Source organism: Artibeus jamaicensis, unplaced genomic scaffold (genome assembly GCF_021234435.1).
Source record: "Artibeus jamaicensis isolate MK-2021 breed Jamaican fruit bat unplaced genomic scaffold, CSHL_Jam_final contig_391, whole genome shotgun sequence".
NCBI lineage: Eukaryota > Metazoa > Chordata > Mammalia > Chiroptera > Phyllostomidae > Artibeus > Artibeus jamaicensis.
In genome coordinates this window covers 906,599-927,891 of record NW_026521814.1, presented here as the reverse complement: position 1 = coordinate 927,891, position 21,293 = coordinate 906,599, and positions in this window count along the sequence as shown.

Genomic DNA, 21,293 nt, shown 5'->3' with positions numbered 1-21,293 from the left:
CTTAAAACTCTCAACCATAGAGGAGTAGGAGATTCTCTAATGGGAGAAAAGGAGTCAGGGCACGTCCTTCATAGGGAAAAGTATGTGATAATTGTTGCTGAATGTCTACACATATATCCTCAACTGATCATGGATCTAGAATATTATAAGTAATGAAGTCCACGTATTAATGGACCCTAGACCAAGAGCATGGAAATTACAAATGAAGTAGGGTTGAGAGATGATGCCTAAAAACTACTAAGATAGTTTACCTTAAATATGAAAACTTTTATCAACATAGGTGAGTATTAAATTATTTTCAGCAACACACCAAAATTTTCCACAATGCTCATCACAGGTAGAATTATAGGTCACTTTTATCTGTTTTCCTTCTTGATACAATTCATTTTCTTTTTTTAAGTGAATTTATTGGGGAGACCTTGGTTAATAAAATCACATAGGTTTCAGGTACACAATTCTATAATACATCATCTGTATATTGTATTGTGTGTTCACCACCCAAAGTCAAGTCCCCTTCCGTCACTATTTGTCCCCCCTTTACCTTCTTCTTCTACCTTCCCCCAGCCTTCTTTCCCTTTATAATCACCAGACTGTTATCTGTTTCCATGAGTTTCTCTTTTCCTTTGATTAATCCCTCCACCTTTTCACCCAGCCCCCAATCCCCTTCCCCTCTGACAGCTGTCAGTCTGTTCTGTGTATCTATGAGTCTATTTCTCTTTTGTTTGTTAATTTATTTTGTTCATTAGATTCCACACATTAGTAAAATCGTACGCATTTGTTTTTCTCTGGCCTATCTCACTTAGCAATTCTTTACAATAAACTTCAATTGTTTTTATGATAAGAAAACATCTTGTTTTTTAACCATAATAATTAATATATTTATTGAATAAGTGGTAATTTTGTGTACAACATATTGAGATGAGTCCAAGGACTTAACTAGAAAGATGTCTGACAAGTAATTTACTAAATTGGGGCTCAACTTAACATTCTACCATGGACTGATGAATAAAAGTTCCCTTCCCACTCAAATGACTATCAACAGATAATAATAAACAACTTATTAGAAAAAATAACTTCTTTTTGGAAAGATTACACTTACCTTATTAAGAAACCATAGGTCACCCAGTTTATATTTGTTTAAAAAAACATTTAAATGCAACTAGGAAAAAGTCTGAATATTTACTCCAAGAGTCAAAATAAAAAATGAGATATTTTAAATTACTTTTGATCAGTATTTTCCTACAATGTGTATTATTAACCCATATAGGTATTTTGCTGGAACAACAATTTCTTGAGTGCTTACTATGTGCTACAGCTACTATTTCTACCAGTGTAATAGAACTGAGTCAGAGTTTCAGCAGCAGATGTGCAACCTCTAAAGATACCTCCTCTCTGATCCAAGACGTTGAATGCTAGCCTAGCAAAGACAAACAAAAAAGCGAAAAAAAAGAAAGTGATCCTCACTTAATTTACTACCTCTATCTTATAGTTCTAAAAACTTTGGAATTAAGATCCATACCTCAGAGAGTATGAGTACACAATAAACAAGTCCCACAAAGAAGATAAGTATAGAACTGATAACTTCTGGGAACAAAAGTATCACCAGGTAGTAGAACTTTTACCAATAAAATCATAGAGTTTTATAGATAGGACTCTGGAGATCAACTTCTCCATTGATTTCCAAACTCCAGAGGTGAAGAGTATAGAAGCTAAGGAAGAGGAAATCCAAAGGGCATGAACAGCTTTTTCAACTATACATGTCTTGGAGGTTCCGATGAATTATTGTTGGAGGATAGAAAAGATAGTAGCCAAGATATACTTTTTGAAAAATGTTTTCAGGTAACTTCTCTATTCCTCCAAGTCCAAAGCTCTTTCCACTACAGTCAAGTTTCCTTGAATCACAGATGATTAAAAAGGGGTTTCTGTTTAGCCTGAGAGTTCATTAGTACAATTTGATAGCCATAATTTCAAACATAGCATTAAGTATTGTAAGACTGAATCTGTCCAAGTAACTGAATGTTCCAGATACCCCACTGGAATGAGTCAACAGTCTGCTTTCATTAAGTCAGTCCTACTATGTGTGAGGGACACTGTGCTACTGAGGCTACTTCCTGTGGTACCCAGCAAAATCAAAGTGGAATTTTCCTCTCTGAAGAATGAATAAAAGTAGCAATCGGCCAGAAGCCAACCATACAGACAGGGGAATTACAGAAAGTACTAAACAAAAGAACCACCTTCCTCTCCAGCTGCCCATGTGGTAGCCAGTTGGAAAGGAACACAGCCACCATGGTGTGCTTTCTTCCTTGATTTGTCCTGCATCCTGGGACTCTTGCTGACCTTGATTTTTACTAATCCCCCAAGGATGCGAGTTAGCATGGATCCAATGTCCCCATGGTTCCTACCTCCTTTTGCTATCTTAAGTCCTGTGGGTTAAGATATTCACATTAACATGTTTTTCTTAGAGAAGAAGCCATCTAATATTAATTGTATTCGAATACGACACTGGATTCAAAAAGTGATTACCAACACTAGTTTTTCAAAAAAACACTTTTCAGTCCTAGTAAAATTGAGTTTCTGGCTTAGATGTGAAAGTCCTTTGCTTTAACCCTTGTTAGTATAAAAGAACTGAACTTTACATAAGCAATAAGATCAGAAATATATTATACTATGTTGGTGATAATATACTAAAGATTAATATTTAAAACAATGACATATGTGAATGTATCATAGCACTGTTTATATTACTTACTTATCTGTTATCCTTTTGTACTTCTATCCTCTGGGATTGGTGCAAATTTTCTAAACAAATTAAACCATATAACAATATGTAGATTTGTCAGACTTATCATTCCCAAAATGTTTAAGAGAATTTGGCAAACTGAAGAAATAACAAAAATTATCTTTCCTGACAGCTTCAAAAATGATAATATTTGCCTCGGCCAGGTGGTTCCACTGGTTGGAGTGTCATCCCATGGACCAAAAGGTTGTGGGTTTTGATTCCTGTTCATGGTATATACCTAGGTTACAGGTTTGATCCCCGGTCAGGGCATGATCAATAGTTCTCTCTCACACTGATCTTCCCCTCTCTCTCTAGCTCTTTCTCTCTCTCTCAAATCAATAAACATATCTTCAGGTGAGGAATAATTTTAAAAAATGACATTTGACCACTAAGAAAAAAGGCAAGAATGCCCATTCCCAAATCTAGCATATAATAAGGAACCTCACGGTATAATACTAGATTTCAAAGGTGGCCGATCATACCTCTTCTACAGATGTTCTTGGCCACGAACCTGATGAGCATGATTCTAGCCATCAGAAAAGGAAATACATGAAATAAGTAACTAGGAAACCCGCTCCAATGTTAGGCGAGTGTTCATATTTAAATGAGGCTTAATTTCCACTTCTCTTAGTTCATGATTAATTTTTCCCAATCCTGAAGATTAGGAAAAAAACTTCATTTTCTCTCTTTGCCCAAAGTTATCCCTACAGAGGAACTCAGGTAAGGCCTACACGCTAGACTGAATACTAGAGAATAGCATCTTAACACTATTTAACTCAATTTAATAAACATTTGAGTACCTACCACGTGCTAGTAACAAGAACAAATAACACATGAACCCTGCGCTCAAATAGGTCATAGTTCAGAAGAGAAGGAACATAATATTATTTGACAAGTGCTTAGGTATAAATATGTGCAAAAAACAGAGGTAGACCAAAAGATAAAATGATTAACTTTTAATAGCATTTTTCTCACCCTTACTGTACAGATTTAAAACCCATAGGCTATTTCTTTCATTAAAAAATCTAATTTTCCTTTAGTTGTATGCATGCCTTCAATTTATTACTTCTTCAATTATCGGCCTTTACGCCTAATTATCACTGTCTTAGTTAAATAGTCCTGCATGTATCATTTGTATTCCTAACTTGAAAATAATCAATATCACACTTATTACAGACTTAATCTTGTAGCTAAATAATCCTTAACTTGTCCTTTTTATACCAATTTATGAAGAAATACACTAAAATAATCATTATTCAGTGTTAACGTGTGAATTTTACTATACGTTGCCAAATGATGACAAACCAGAAAAACCTCTCAGTTTCATTATTGAGTTTATGCTGTCAACGAAAGATGACAAATGTCATGTAGAAAAAAGAAAAGAAAAAATCACAACTCTCTTTTAGCAATATTTCAGCTTTACCACAAGCAACCCAACTATTAGTAAACAGAGGGTTCAGATACCTGTAATACATGTTGTTCAGATACATTTTATACATGGGCTTACATAATCTAAGAATTTGAATTTGTGTTCCAAGTCTACTGTAATTTTCAGAGCTCCGTAATTCACATCTTTTCATATTACTTTAAAAAATATTACTTTTTTCTAATGTAGACAACTTTTCTGAAACTGTAATTGGGGCAAACCATAAAATAATTTTTGCTGAATTTCTTATTAATTCAACAAAAATATTTATTAATTTTTGTGCTGGTGTGTTGTTATAAAAATAAGATGTATCTTCTGGTCCATAAAAGGAAACAGACGATTGTCTTGTGTACTGTGGCGATAAGAAAATGCAATGCCCGGAACGTTAAGGGGACGTGAAGTGGGAATACAGTGCACAACCAAGCAGCGTGGGGGAGACGAGGCCTGAACTAGAGCATGAGCGATGTTTAGCCAGGCAAACCAAGGTGAAAAAGCTATGCCATTCTGGAAATATTTCAAAATTCAGAGCAGCATAAAGATAAAAATGCTAGTCGTTCACAATCCCACCACCCAGAGATAATCACTGTTAACATTTCAGCATGTTTTATGCAAAAACTTTTGAAAACTGGGGGGTATGGGATGGCTATTTCTCTCTACTGCTTATTTGCATCATATCTAAAGCACTAGAATTATGCTATAAATAAGAATTGGAAGACCTGATCTCCCGTGCTGCATCAGGACTGAGAGGAAGCCTCTACTAAGGAATGGCACACAATTTCTCTCTGCTTTCAAATTCTATGAACCTATTTGAATTACGTCAGTTTCTCTCCCCACCCCTCGCAGCAGGACTCAACTAATGGAGAAAGAACACAAGGCTTTCTCTCAAGGGTGCACACTGGCAACTAAAGCCCTTGCACTTTTCCAGTTCTTCCCTCCTCCATTCCAGAGAAACTTTTGCTGTAGACAGCCTTCATCGTTTTGTACAATGCTGTTATTTGGAAACTGTGCTGCCTGGGTTTAGGCTTCTGAAACTTAAAGCAGGCTACTGTATCATCCATTAAGCGCCAAGACATTAAGTGCCAATGACTAAATGAGGAAATGCTAGGCAGTTAAGTAAATGTAGAAGGCAAAACTCGATTAAGCCAAAAGAGATTATTTTACTTCGATACTCATAAAGTAGGGCAAAACTGAACAATTGAAAACTGCTTTTAATTCTAGTAAGAAAGTAATTTTGACTTAGGTGTTTAAATTTAGTGCCACTTTTCGAGAATATAATCATCTCATAAATCAAGAGAGATACATAAAATTGATTTATTCTTTTAACAGGCATTTACTAAATGCCTCCAAACTGACTCAAAATTGTGTTAGATGCTGGAAATCCGAAGTTGCCGTCCCATGGAGCTCAGTTTGGAAGGGAGACAAACAATTAGATATTTCTAAGGACAGTATGACAGTACACAGAAGAAATAGAAAGGGCACCTGACCCACTAATAGGTAGATACTGGGGACATCAGAGAAGACTTCCCAAGGGAGATTACATCTGAGAGGAACTCTGAAGCATATGGAAGGGTTTGCCATATTAAAAAACAAAGTTGTCTCGTTACTACTAGACAAATAACACATGCAAAAGTATAAACAGCATTACTATGTTCACATTGCATACAGTTAAATACCAACTGTCTCTCAATATAGGATTCAAGAGCAAGGATTACTTAGAATTATTTCTAGGTTTGTGTTTGTTTTGTTTTTGTCTTTGTTTGTTTGCTTTTGCTTTTGCTTTTGTTTCAGTGTTCAAAGTTGGTATCTCTAAACCAAGACTCAATAATTAACACAGGCAAAGAAACTAAATACTTGACTTGAATTTACTGCAAATGGTATTCTTAATTGGACATTAAACTATAACCATAAAGATGTTTTTAATTGTGTTAAAAATAAAGTTAATAGAAATATTAATGCAATTCATATGAAATCCCACCTAGAAAATGTCGATACTAAAGCTTCAAATACTCACAAATTAAGTTTTCCATTTACTACATTATCAATGCTAGAGGCTAAGTAAATTCAACAGAAATAACTTAATGTAAGTACAAGACATCTAAATCAGTTAACTATGCTCAAGAAAACATGTATCTTATAAATAAGTATTTCTTAAGGTTAATCAATGAACAATTTACACCAGAATAAGCTTGCATGCTTCTGAAAATATTTGATTCCTAGGTCTCATTTTCAGAAATTCTAATCCAATACATTGAGTTGAGGACAAGGATCCTACATTTTTAACAGGAGATTCTGATACAGGTGGTCTATGCATCACCTATTTCAAGTTTGATTTCCATACTTTATGTTATGACCCTTATTTTTCTTAAAAGAAAAATGATTGGCTCAAACATCTATAATTTTTGAGGAGACAATACATAGCACTATATTAAGATATGTCTTTTTTTATTAGTTTATTGTTGTTCAGTTACAGTTGTCTGCATTTTCTCCCCACCACTCCCCCCAACCACAGCCAAACCCCCCTCCCTCCCTTGCTTCCACCCTCCCCCTTGGTTTTGTCCATGTGTCCTTTATAGTAGTTCCTGAAAACCCTTCTCCCCACAGTTCCCTTGCTCCTCTCCTCTGGCTACTGTTAGATTGTTCTTAATTTCAATGTCTCCCGTTACATTTTGTTTGCTTTTTTTTTGTTGTTGATTAGGTTCCAGTTAAAGGTGAGATCATATGGTATTTGTCCCCATTGCCTGGCTTATTTCACTTAGCATAATGTTCTCCAGTTCCATTATTAGGATATATCCTAAATGACCTAGCATGACTTCCACTGTTTAAAAATAAAAACCTACTATATATTTACTATTTACTCCATGTCAGGTACTGTGCCAAGTATTTCATATAATTAGTTTATGTTCTCCTCATATCAGCCTGACATGTATGCTGGAGCTTAGTGGAGTTAAATAATTCACTGTAATCACATAGCAACTAAGCAGCAGAGTCAGAACTGCAACCCAGGCTGCTTCCAAAGCACTTACTTTTTGCATCATGCTATAACTGATTCATAATTTGTACAGGTTGCCAGATGAAATGTTTGCCCCCATTCTAATTTTCACAAAGAATAGGAGCACCAGATCCAAACTCAAAGTTGGTACTATGGTCAGAAATGCTTACAACAATGAACCTGGTCAAGCCAAACATAAGGTATCTCTATCACCAACAATGCACAGAAATTCTGTTTCATGTTTAGTCTTCTGTGTTGCAACTGTTCAAGGCTGTGCAGATTCACATAGGATTAGGCAGATGGACAAAAATTTGCAGAGCTGTTGGGATGTCTGACATGGCTTTATTCTGGATGGGGTGATCCACACACACCACAAGCCACATGTTGCACCCCACATCTCACCCCATGTTGTGCCATGTGAAGTCCCAACTCTTTTATATACTAAATGCACACAAAACTGGTGGGTTGCCATGGTATTATATAACAAAGTGTGATTCTGTACACGCAGACCCATTCTCAAGGTTATGAGAATACTGCTTATCGCTGGATGAGGGAGCCTGACTGACTCTATTTACCCTACAATCCACGCCTTCAGGGCTCCTCACCATATAATTTACACAAGGGTGTCTTCTGCAAGGCTCCCTTGGCGAGGGAGACAAGGCCCTACACCCATCTGCTGTGGCAGTGGTACAAGTTGCAGCAGTCAGCAACAAATAAGGCCACACCTAGGCATAGCAGCTGGTCCAATTCCCAAGCAACTAAGGCCACCCATGCGAGCCACAAACCCAGAGGGCCTCTGTGGGAACGGCAGCCCATGCAACATTCCACACTTCCCAGCAATGCTTAAGAGTATGCTTCTGACACAGACCTATTGGGGTCCAGCCCACCTGGGCTTGTCCTTTAGGGTTCTCAATACAAAGGGGGGCTAGTCCAACCAACTTCATGGCCTCAGCCATGAGCCACCCTGAATCATCCCATATAGAGCAGCCAACCAAGGGCCAGGGCCAGTCATACCGATGTTCCGCCCCAGCAAAGATGCCGGTCAAGGTCATGTTCCACAAGGAGTGTGCACGCTGTTCCACTGGTGCTGTAACTAAGTTCAATTTGAGACAGAAGCTGGAGAGATGCGCCATGGGAGGCTGGCAGATGTGCTTCAGTACAGACCTACCACGCTTATTGGTTAGCCACTGAGGCAAAGGTATGTACCCAGTCCACTAAGGTGTTACTTAGCAGCTGTCGGCACTAACAGTGGCAAATTATGACCCTCAGGCAATATACAAGCAAGTTTCTGGTCTGTTGACAAGACAATAAATAGTGGCTAGCAGAAGGGGCCTTCCTGGGTGCAAACACACAACTACCCAGGGCATTATTTGCAAGTTTCTCTCCACCCCTTGTCCCCAAAGGGCAACAAGTCACCCAATGCATGTGGGGAGCTTTTATTTCCCAAAGCCTCATCCAAGCAGCTGTTTGCCCTTAGTTCAAGCCCTCAAATGCAGGCAAGAGAATATCTCCTGGTTTTCCCATGCCTGGTTTCAGCAAAGCATCCTTAGTCTGTACCTGCAGCTGAAGTGGAGCGGCAGTCTGGCAGAGTAGCGCTTCCACCAGAGCTGGGCCCCCCTTCCAACTCCTCTCATTTAGAGTCCAGAGGACAGTCCACAAGCATTTTGTCCAACCCCCCAGCATAGGGGCGGCAGCCACAGCTCACAGGCATTACTTTAAGAGACCATGTACCGTTCAATCATTCTGGCAGCTTGAGGGTGCTAGGCCACATGGAACTTCCAGTCTATCTGCAGGTCTTGGGCCCATTGTTACACCAAGGCCCCTGTAAAATGGGTCTTCTGATCACTTCCAAGGATCAAGGGTCACCCATAGAAAGCAGTGTATAAACACTCCAGCACAGCAACTACCACACTCTGATCCAGATGCCATGCAGGGTAAGCAGGTGAAAGTCCAGTAGCTATGTCCACACACGTGATTGCATACTTATATCCCTCTGAACTAGACAGGCATCTGATTACAGCAACCTGCCACCAGGTCAGCAGTGCTCGTCCCTGAACCACCTGCCCCGTAGTTAGACAACACAGGTCTCACAAGCTTCCTGTACCTCTGCTAAGGTGTTAGGTAACCCCCAAGGTTTTATAGTAGACTGCGTGGTCTTTTGCCCAGCACGTAAGAGGCAATGGTGAGGCCACTGAGCTACTTCTTCCTGACAGGCTGGCAGGGACCATTTCCAGCCATCATACCTTGGCTAGCATGTCAACCTCATCATTCTTGGGGGAAGCAAGGGGTGCATGGCCAGTCAAGTGATATACAGTGATTTGTTTCTTGTGGACTAATTCCCATAGATCTTGCCATAAGGCCTGCCTCCATATCGCCTAAGTATAACCATACATTTATTTGCATTCCACGTAGCAATCCACGGTGTAAGTCCCTGGTACACTTCCCAACTATCAGCAAATAGTCAGGAACGGCGCTTCATTGGCAGCCATGAGCTACACAGCTCACAGTCCTGCCCACTGACTACTCTGACCTACTTCAGTATTAAGCCAGACTGTGTTTGTCTCACTGCTGTCACCCTTCACAAGGTTGTAACTGAATGGGGAGATGTTCGGCATACCCCCTCAAAGAGCCTCAGCAGGCCCCCCACAAAGGGCTCAGGGTACACTCAAGAATGGGGGACACCTAAACAGTGTATTCATTGGGGGCAAACAATACTCAGGGCAAGCCACACGACCTTCACCTTTACATCTAACCCCCCCCCCCCAATTATCAATAAGAGGCCTTAGGCTCCCTGAGAACTTGTCTAGGTTTCCATACAGGACAGTACATTTTGCTTCTGTGTCTACTAAAGCCGGGACAGCCAGACATAGGTGGTTTAAGTCTTTCTTTGTCCAAATTACACACAGCATTCTTTCTCCATGCTTCTACTGTCCCTTTCACAGACATGATAATTCTGAAATTACCTATAAGTTCTGGTTTAGTAACAAAGAGTGAAATAGTTATTTAACTGTTATTTTCTAAAAATAAAAAAGTTCATTAATTCTCTTAAAATATATGTATCAAACACCCCCTGTGTGCCAGACACTCTGCTAGGTCCTTGACCAGCACAAGGTCTCTATCCTTAAAAAGCTCAGAGTCAAGAGGAAAAGAGAGACATGGGAATACTTGCAATATTACATGAAATATCCTATAATACAGACACAGTGGGAACACTGTGGAAGAGAAAAGCATTATTGTTGCACCATTATCAAAGAGTGATGGGTAATGTCTTAAGGCTCATTATGTGGCAGCCATTTTCTAAGGCCTTTATCATATTAACTTATTTGACCTTCACACTGGTCCTATTATGTGGATATTTCCTTGATTTTACAGATGAGAATACTGACTTTTCTCAAATCACAAGCTAATAAATGACAGGCTGGATTTAAGACCAGGCAGGCTGGATTTACTGAACTTCTGACCACTGATACTGCTCCTGACAGTGGGGAAGGCATGAAAGTGGGCATCTCTGTCTCCGAGCAGACCCGGAGCCACGGACAGACTGCTCCCCCCAGTACTTCCCCTACCATATTGATTAAATAACAGGGTTGGGCTAAATGTGGTGTGTTTTGCATCTGCAGGATACTGAACTAGGTAAAATTGAAGACTCTGGCTCAAATTGAAGCCTGGAATGATTGGTTGAAAAAGCTTAAGAAGTCAGTTAACACTCCAAACCTCAGGATTCAAACTACTCTACATCTCATCATTCTCCTGGAATTTTTGTGGTACTTCTAAATGTGCCATACAGTCATAAATCTCCAAACAATATCAAAAAGGAAACTCTTCCCTCTCCCTACCTCTACGTAAGGAACTTTTATACTTAATCAGTCCAATCAGATAAGCTGTCCCTCCTACTTACTTTTCTCAAGTACTCAGCTTTGAAAAGTGTTTCCTCATAGACAAAACCAAATCTAAACATACTGGTTTGGTTTTTATATATATGTGCATTCATTTATCCATCCATGTCATTGATTCAAGGCTATTGAATCATTAGGTACATTATATACTATAATAAATTATAAATTATATTATGTGCTAAATGCAACTATATAAAGATAAATGAGACAAACCCTCAGAGAGCTAACTAACAATGTACTTAGAAGTGGGTAAAGGCAAACATTCATTTAACACTCCGTATGACAACTATAATAAAGTAAGGAATAAGTTCTTGGGGGAAACAGAGTAAAAGTATTTCAGAAGGAGGAACGGCATGTAGTCCATAACTCTAAGAAATTCTGTATGTCTTAAACACAGGATATATAAAAGGAAGTGTCAGGAAAAAAGATAAAAGTGATGACACAAACAGGATTATTAAAGGCCTAGTTTTCCATCCTCAAGAGATAGGACTTTAACCTATAAATGTTAGGAAGCTGTTTAAAGATTTTAAGCAGAAAAATGATATAAGAATACATGTTGAGGAAGATGTTGGGGCAAGACTAGAGGCAGATACTCCAGGTGGCTGATAAGAGATAACAGCCTGAATGATGACAGTTGCAGTATTAAAAAGTAAACAGGTCTAAGAGACACACAATTGGAAAATAGATCGACTTACTATTCAGATGCAGGGAATAAAGAAGATAAACATGTCTAGGATCCTGGCTGGATGTATAGTAGTAACATTTCAACCACATTTTCCAACATGGAGAAGCAGTTTGAAAGCATATCTAAAGAATTTAATTGTGAAAGTAATTACAGTGGTTAAGAACATAGGTTGTATTCAGAAGTGTCATTTAATGTATGTGTAACCTTGGACAAGTCTCTTAAACTCCTAAAGTCTCAGTTTCCTCATATATACAACTAAGTTAATTTAAAAAACAACACAAAATTATTGAGAATAATGAGAAAAAATTGAGGAGCAGCTGGGTTAATAAGTAAATAGTTATCATACCCCAAGATGCCACTGCTCTGCTCTCATTAAATCAGCTAACACATATGAAGCAGTTAGAATAATGGCACTTCAGTGATAATTTCTCAACAAATAGTGGCTACTATCATTATTCCATGGAATTGGATGTGGCTGTAGGATGTCCAAAGCAGGTGATCAGAAAAGAGCTGGAAATATGAGTTTGGGATCAGGAGGAAGTAGGAATATGGACTATGTTTCTTTAAGAGTTTAGGCAGAGATAAAAGAACTCAGTGAACGGATCTCTGAGGAAACACACACATTTAAAAGTCTTCCAGACTTTTCATTGGTCCATTCATTAACCTAAATATTTCTTTCAACTACTACTGCTTCCCAGTTTATAACTATAGACATTTTTCTCAATAAAGTAAACCATTTACTAGCCCTTCAGAAGTATCCTTATATTCAATCTATTCTTGAAATTATTTTCATTTGTAAAAATCTGTGTTGATTTTGTTTTTTTAAAGATTTTATTTACTTATTTTTAGAAAGAGGGGAAGGGAGGGAGAAAGAAAGGGAGAGAAACATTAATGTGCTAGAGAAACTTCAGTGGGTTGCCTCTCCCACACCCCCAACTGGGGACCTGGCCCGCAACCCAGGCATGTGACCTGACTTGGAATCAGGTGCCCTGATGGGCAACCTTTTGGTTGGCAAGCCAGCACTCAGTCCACTGAGATGCACTAGGGAGGGAAAATTTATGCTGGTTTTCTATTTGTCTATTTCAGTTCCCCAAGAAAACTGTAGTATCTTATGAGGCCCTAAAGGACTACATAAACATTAAAATATTTCATCACTGACACACAAGTACCACCCTTGTATACTAGAAAGTCATTGATGATTTCATGTTCATGTGCGATGCTGACTCCTGTTTAAGAGCCAGTGAGACCCATGTACAGTGTTAGTCCCAGAAAAAAGCTGTGACCAGGAATGGGGTTTAAAGGGGTCCTTGTTCTTTGGCATCTGTCCAGTGGCACTACTTGCCACAATCTCAGAGTTCTCATATGTGCTAATTTAACAGTCCACTTTTTGTCATTCAGATTCTCATTTATTTAAATCATCAAAAGATGCTTTTCTTACTAATATTTCCTTTGCACTCTAGAGAGAATACAGAGGATACCAGAGCTTCTGCAGGAAACACAATGATGCTTTTGAAGCCTGAGGCAAGGGTAATCACAAAGACAAGGATACTTGCCCTCAGAAATGTAATAATTATGCAATACTCAACAAATGAGAATAATGAGAAAAAACTGAGAAGCAGCTGGGTTAACAAGTAGTTAACCACACACCAAGATGCCACTGCTCTGCTCTTCTCTGATGCCTGCTGAAACATTTGTAAGATCAGAAGCTTGGTCTGCACTGTACCACTCTGATCCGATTCTCACATTAATAAAAAGGAAGGGCTAAAAATGAAACTCATGCTATTCAACTCCAATTAAATTAAAATCACAGAAAACAAGAAAGAGTACTTTCAATAATAATACATTATTGTTTTTATTTTTTAATTACAGCATAATATTCTCCCTCTCTGTAAGCTACATCTATGGAAAACAAACCTATTCAGACTCTCAGTGACCCAGTGGAGAATTACCCTAGCCACCATGAAATTTACTCCTTTCAACAAATACTTATTTCAGTATTTTTATGTGCCAGATAATTAATACTATCTTAGCAACTGGGGATATAGAGAAATAAAAAATATAAAACTATTAGTTGGTAGAAGGGGAACAGAAGGACAATGAATAAAGAGGTACATGAGTAAAACATAGTATGTGAGCAGATGAGTTCAATAAAGAAAAAGGCGGCAGGAAAGGAAAATAAGGAGGGTTTGCATTTCTAATGTTAAGTAGAGTAGCCAGACAAGACCTCACAGAGAAGGTGACATTTGAATAAAGGCCTGAGGAAAGTGAGAGAGTGGGCCATTAAGCTATTTGGGTGTTTCAGTTTTACAAACAGAGAAAGCAAATGCAAAGAATAGACAGGTAATCAAGGGAGGAAATTAAGAAACCGATAAACTATTGGAACGAGGCAAGCAAGATGATAATGTCTTGGACCAGATGAGAAATGATGGAATTCTGGATGTTTCTCAAGGTAAAGTCAACAGTATTTGCTGAAGGATGGAATGTGAAATGTGAGAGAAAAAGAGAAGTCAAGGATAATGCCAATGTTTTTTGGCCTGAGCAAATGAAAGAACAGCATTTCCAGTACCTACAACAGATTAAGACTGAGAATTTCACTTGTATTTAGCAACAAGGAAGTTCATGGAGTGGTAGGAGACAATTTAAAAGCAGTAGGAGGAGAGAGATGGAGTATAAACAATTATAGTCCTGAAGATTATAAAAGAAGAGCAAACAATTAGGGCAAGAGCTAGAAAGAGAAGTGGGCTCAATCAGAGAAACCATTATTGTTTACCTTGCAAACTAGATCAGTGAGGTAAAAAATAAGTATCTTGACTTTTCAAAGTATTTTACCATATCTCACTTGTGAGTTGGTTTTCATTTTTCAGTTTGTTTGGATTTTTTGCCTCTTCCCTGTGAGCAGCAAGTTAGTAAAATAATGAAGTACTGGACTCATTCACATCAAATTACAACAATTAACAATAACATTTATAAAACAAGCAACAAATCTTTTTATCAGAAAGGGAGGTGAAACATTGACTGAGAAAAGAGCTTAGTGGTTTGGTCATCAATAAAGAAAAGTTATTTCCTTTATTAAAGTCCCTGATTACATAATACGTGCACAAATATTTTTAAATGTATCATGGTGTCGGTCCTCTCACCATGAAATTCTAATTCCCGTGGTCTAATAGACATAGATCTGCTGGAGACAGGAAGCAAAGAATGCCATTCAGCTGAATGAATGAATGAATCACTAAGGTAAACTAAATATAATTCCCAGAGTCAGGGCAGGACATCAGGAATAACAACAATGCGGCTCTCTTCATAAGGACATGGAAGTTTTTTGGTTTTTGGATTTACTTCCCACAAAGAATGAAAAAGGATATTGATTTGGGGCTTCATTCAAAAGATTCCACTAGTCTATGTTCCAAGACAGTATGAACTAATTTTGCCTTCTTCCCTGTTGTTTTCCCAGGGTTTATTATGGTGTTGAATGCGTGAATTCAACAAATATTCTTAGCAAAAAAGTGAATTAATAAAGGCATGCAAAAATTAGTAAAATGAATAAATAAATGAACAATACTTTAACCCTATAAAACTATATTAGACAATAAGTTACAAGTAGAGTCTCACCTAATAAAATGCTTCTATAATAACCACCACACTTAAGTCTACCTATACCACATCTATAGAACAGTTTCAGGACTACATGTATATTATCTATATTGATTATCCAAATCAAACATCATTACTAATCTCCCCGAGGTAGGTGGCAAGGAAAAACTTAATTTGCTTTTGTTTATTTTAAAAGTACTAGAGGCTTCTAGCAGTTACTATTTCTAAAAGTAAGACTACCTTTATTTTGAAATAATATCACAAAGAAATCTGTGAAATCACCATAAATATGAAGACTCAGAGGTGTGCTGTTTAAACAGTATAAATTAGATTAATCCTCAGCCTCATTGTGAAATCATTATGGTATTTATCTTTCTCTGACTGGCTTATTTCACGTAGCATAATATTCTTCAGGACCATCCATACTGTCATGAAAGGTAAAAATTTCTTTTTTATGGGCAAGTAGTATTCCATTGGGTAAATGTCCCATAGTTGTTTTATCTACTCACCTACTGACAGACACTTGGGCTGCTTCCATATCTTGGCAATTATAAGTAATGCTGCAGTGAACATAGGCGTGCTTATGTCCTTTCAAATCAGCGTTTTTGCTCCTTTAGGATATATTCCTAGAAGTGAGATCACTGGGTCAAAAGGCAGATCCACTTTTAATATTTTGAACTGTCTCCATGCTGCTCTCCACCGTGGCTGCACCAGTCTGCATTCCCACCAACACTGTACTGGGGTTCCCCTTTCTCCACAACCTCACCAGCACTTGTTATTTGTTGACTTATTGATGATGGCCATTCCATTCTGACAGGTATGAGATGATATCTCACTGTGGTTTTTTTAAACCTTTTTTACTCTTATTCAAGTAGAGTTGTCTCCATTTTCTCCCCACCACAGCCATCCCATCTTCCCACCCTTGATCCTACCTGCCTTTGTTTTTGTCCATGTGTCCTTTATACACATTCCTGAAAAGCCCTCCCCACGTTTCCCCCCCCATTATCTCCTCCCACCTTCCTCTCTGGTTATTTATTCATTTTTAGAGAGAGGGGAAGGAAGGGAGAAAGAGAGGGAGAACATCGATGTTTGCGAGAGATACATCAATTTGTTGCCTCTCACACCCCCAAACTGGGGGCCTAGCCCACAGCCCAGGCATATGCCCTGAACAGTATTTGAACCAGCAACCTTTGGGTTTGCAGGCCAGCACTCAATCCACTGAGCCACACCAGCCAGGGCTTCACTGTGGTGTTAATTTGCATTTCTCTGATGATTAGTGACACTGAACATCTTTTCATATGCCTATCGGCCATCTGTATGTCCTCTTTGGCCAAGTGTCCATTCAGGTCCCTTGCCCATTTTTCAATTGGTCTTTTTGGTGTTGAGTTTTGTAAGTACTTTATAACTTTTGCATATTAGCCCCTTATCAGATGTATCAATGAATATGTTCTCCCATTCTGGACAACAGTGTGGTGATTTCTGGGTGGGTAGGGTGGGTATAAGAAGACTGAATAGTAGTGGGAAAAAATACAATAAAGATTTATAATACAAATTTTAAAAAGAGTAAAAACAAAACAAAATTCATTGTGTTAAGAGAAATTGGGAAGCACTAATTAGATTGGATAAAACTCATTTTAGTGGTTGCTCAGGAAAAAAAAATTTTTAAGAAAATCACTAATATTCAAAATTTCCTTTTACTATTCACTAGCTCTGTGACCTTGGACAAAGTCCTGAACCATTTCCAGCCTCAGTTTTAGCATCTTTAAAAGGGGACAATAAAAATATTACCTACACTAAAAAAAGAAAATGTCCTGTTTCAGAGAAAAACATATACACAAATAACAATTTGTCCAATAAACATTTTTTAATTCTCTACACTATGCCAGTAGCTATTCTAGGTACTGACAATACAGGAGAAAACAAAATACATAGAAATCAGACTATACTAACTAGCAAAATTGTTACTTATTTAGGGCTTAGAACCCTTGCACACTCACACATAAACATGTGCTAGAGAAAGTTAGAGGGAAAAAGGTGTCTTTTCTGACTGAGGTTATCAGGGAAGACTTCAAGAAGGAAATAGCACCTGGTCTCAGCAAGGAAATAAGATTTCCAGAGGGGGGAAGAGTGGGTTCAGGTCAAATAATGCCCCTTTTTATTTTTTTCTGCAAAAATGTTTTTAAATTTTAATTGTTGTTCAAGTACAGTTTTCTGCCTTTTACTCCCATCCCAGCCCACCACCCCAGCCCTCCCCACCTCCCTCCCATTTCTACCCAATAATGCTCCTTTTTATTATAAAATCTTTTATCACACAATCATAAGCATATAATTCTGTGTGGTTGCTTCTCACACACCCCCTACTGGGGACCTGGCCCACAGCCCAGGTATGTGCCAACTGGAAATCAAACCAGTGACCCACTGGTTCACAGGCCGGTGCTCAGTCCACTGAGCCACAGGAGCTGCTCATAAGCATGTAATTCTGTAACATAACAATATCACACTCAAGCACACCATATGACATTTTAGATGAAACATTCAAATTAGAACTATAAATTATTACACCCATGTTATTACCCTACCAACCACACTCAAGCAGGCCTTTCTTTTACCAGACCCTGTAGAATGTCATGTTATGCTGAGGAGATGGCCTAAGTGGAGAAGGAAAAGCAATAGTATAAGTAAAGGATTGAAAAGAGCTCAGACTGGCTGAATCACAGGGCAATTATAAATGCAAAGGTTCAAAAGATACGGTTGAAGAAGAGTGGTTACTGGAGGGGAAGTAGGGTGGGTGAAGAATGAACAGACTAAAGGGGGTCAAATATGTGGTGATGGAGGGAGACAGGACTTTGTGTGGGGAGCACACAAAGCAATACAGAAATGGTTTATCACCATTTGTACATGGTGAACTTACACAATGTTATTAACCAATGTCAGTCCAATAAACTTAATATAAAAAAAGACAGGGTTGAGTCATATCATTTGTTCCAGCTTCAGGACATTTGCACCAGTAAGGTTTTTACCCTAGGCCAGAATTCTCTTTCCCCAGCTCTCTGAATGGCTTGCTTTCTCATTCAAGTGTCAAGTGAAAAGTTCACCCTCAGGGAGCCTTTCCCTGAATACTCTTTCAAAAAAGCCCAAATCTAAATTTACATTCGTCAACTTTTTGTTAATTTAGTTAAGTATCTGTTTCTCCTGCCAAAACATAAGCTCTCTTCTACTTCTAACCATTGTGTAATAGCAATGATCACATTTACTCTCCTGTAGAAAACTACATAAAACCTGAACAGAATATGTGAAAGCATAGTTTGCAGACATTTGACATTAGGCAATGCAGGAGACTGATCCCTGAGAATGCAAAACAAACGAGCCCTCTTGAATGACCCAGCTTACTGCTTAGAGAATGGCTATAGCACAGGAATGGGGAAACCGGGCAGAGTTGTATGGGCTCAAGTTGAAGAGATGAAGCTGGAAGTCCAAACGGACCAAGGTAGCTAGAGTTGGCAAGGCAGACCCAATAGGAAAGAGTTCCCTTTGTGCACAGAAGGGGAATACATAGAGGGCCCCTTTCAGGCTTCAGCTGAGTAATGGGTAACACAGGTGTGTAAAGAAACTACCTGAAGCAAGATGGGGTAGAGGGATGATCTTCAGAAGGACAGAGACCCAGGAATACTACATTTTTCCATCAGCCTAAGTGCAAAACCTCATGATCCACAGGGCTTTGGATAGAAGTCTCAGAATGGTAATGTCTCAGGTGTGGGAGCATAATTAGCCCTAATTTTAAAGTGGCTCTTCCTTAAAAGCAAAGTTTGGAGGAATGACATTGTTTCCAAGTAACTTATCTGTGTCCTGAAAGAAAATCTCAGGAATTCAAGAATATGGGAGAGTGGGGGAGTGGGGGGGGCATTAAGTTTACAGTTGTTCATATAAAAATAATACAATAACTAATAAATAATACAAGAACAAAATCTGTTTTCCACACTAATAACTGTAAACCTATTTTTGCACAACCCTGTATTTACAGGACTAATAATAATAATAATAAAACATTACCAAACAAGATAAAATTTGCTATGGTTAGCAACTAATAAAAAATTGTCAGGCACAACGCCCTGGATGAAATGGACTTAACTGATATACATAGAGCACTTCATCCCAAAGAAGCTAAATACACATTCTTTTCAAATGCGCATGGAACATTTTCAAACATAGACCACATGATAGGACACAAACAAGCCTCAACAAATTCAAGAAAATTGAAATCATACCAAGCATTTTCTCTGACCATAAGGGACTGAAACTGGAAACCAACCCCAAAGGAAAAAACCCAAAGCACCCAAAATCATGGAGATTGAATGGTATGCTATTAAACAATGAATGGGTCAAGAATGAAATTAGGGAGAAAATCAAAACGTTTCTGGAAACAAATGAAAATGAACTCACAACAACCCAAAACTTATGGGACACAGCGAAGGCAATCCTGAGAAGGAAGTTCATAGCAAAACAGGCCTATCTAAAAAAAGAAACATTTCAAACAAACAACCTAACCCTACCCCTATAAGAACTTGAGGAACAACAACAACGACAGCCCGTAGCAAGTAGAAGGAAGGAAATAACCAAGATTAGAGCACAATTAAATGGCATAGAGACTAAAAGCCCAATTCTAAAAATCAATGAATCCAGGAGCTGGTTTTTTTGAAAAGATAAACAAAATAGACAAGCCTTTAAGTAGGCTCATCGAGAAGAGAGAGGACACAAATAAATACAATCAGAAATGAAAGAGGAGAGATTACAACTGACACTACAGAAATAGAAAGGATTGTAAGAAATTACTATGAAGAACTGTATGCCAAGAAATTTGAAAACCTAGTTGAAATGGACAAATTTCTAGAAAAATATAATCTTCCAAAACTCAATGAAGAAGAAGCAGAAAGCCTGAACAGACCAATAACAGCAGATGAAATTGAAGCAGTAATCAAAAAACTCCCGTCACACAAAAGCCCTGGACCAGATGGTTTCAGAGGGGAATTCTACAAAGCATTTAAGGAATAGCTAACCCCTATTCTTCACAGACTATTCCAAATAATCCAAAATGATGGAAGACTCCCAAACTCTTTTTATGAAGCCAGCATCATCCTAATTCCAAAACCAAATAAAGACACAACAAAGAAGGAAAACTTCAGGCCAATATCACTGATGAACATAGATGCTAAAATCCTCAACAAAATATTGGCAAACATCCAACAATACATTAAAAAGATCATACACCATGACCAAGTGGAATTCCTCCCAGAGATGCAAAAATGGTTCAATATTTGCAAATCAGTAAATGTAATACATCACATAAACAAAAAACAAAGACAAAAATCACATGATCATATCAATAGATGCAGAAAAAGCTTTTGATGAAGTACAACACCCATTTATGATAAAAACACTCAGTAAAGTGGAAATAGAAAGAGCATTCCTCAACATAATAAAGGCCATATATGAGAGACCTACAGCCAACACCATACTCAATGGGCAAAAACTAAAATCCTTCCCACTAAGATCAGGAAGAAGACAAGGTTGTCCACTTTCACCACTTCTATTCAATATAGTATTGGAAGTTTTAGCCACAGCAATCAGGCAAGAAAAGGAAATAAAAGGCTTCCAAATAGGAAAGGAGGAAACCAAACTGTCACTGTTTGCAGATGACATGATAGTGTACATGGAAAATCCTACAGACTCAACCCCAAAACTGCTCAAACTAATTAATGAATTTGGCAAAACAGCAGGTTACAAAGTCAATGTCCGGAAATCAAAGGCATTTTTGTATACCAACAATGAATCAGGAGAAGCAGAAATCAAGGAAAAAATCCCATTTGATATAGCAAAAACAAAAATAAAATATCTGGGAATAAACCTAACTAAGGAGGTAAAAGACCTGT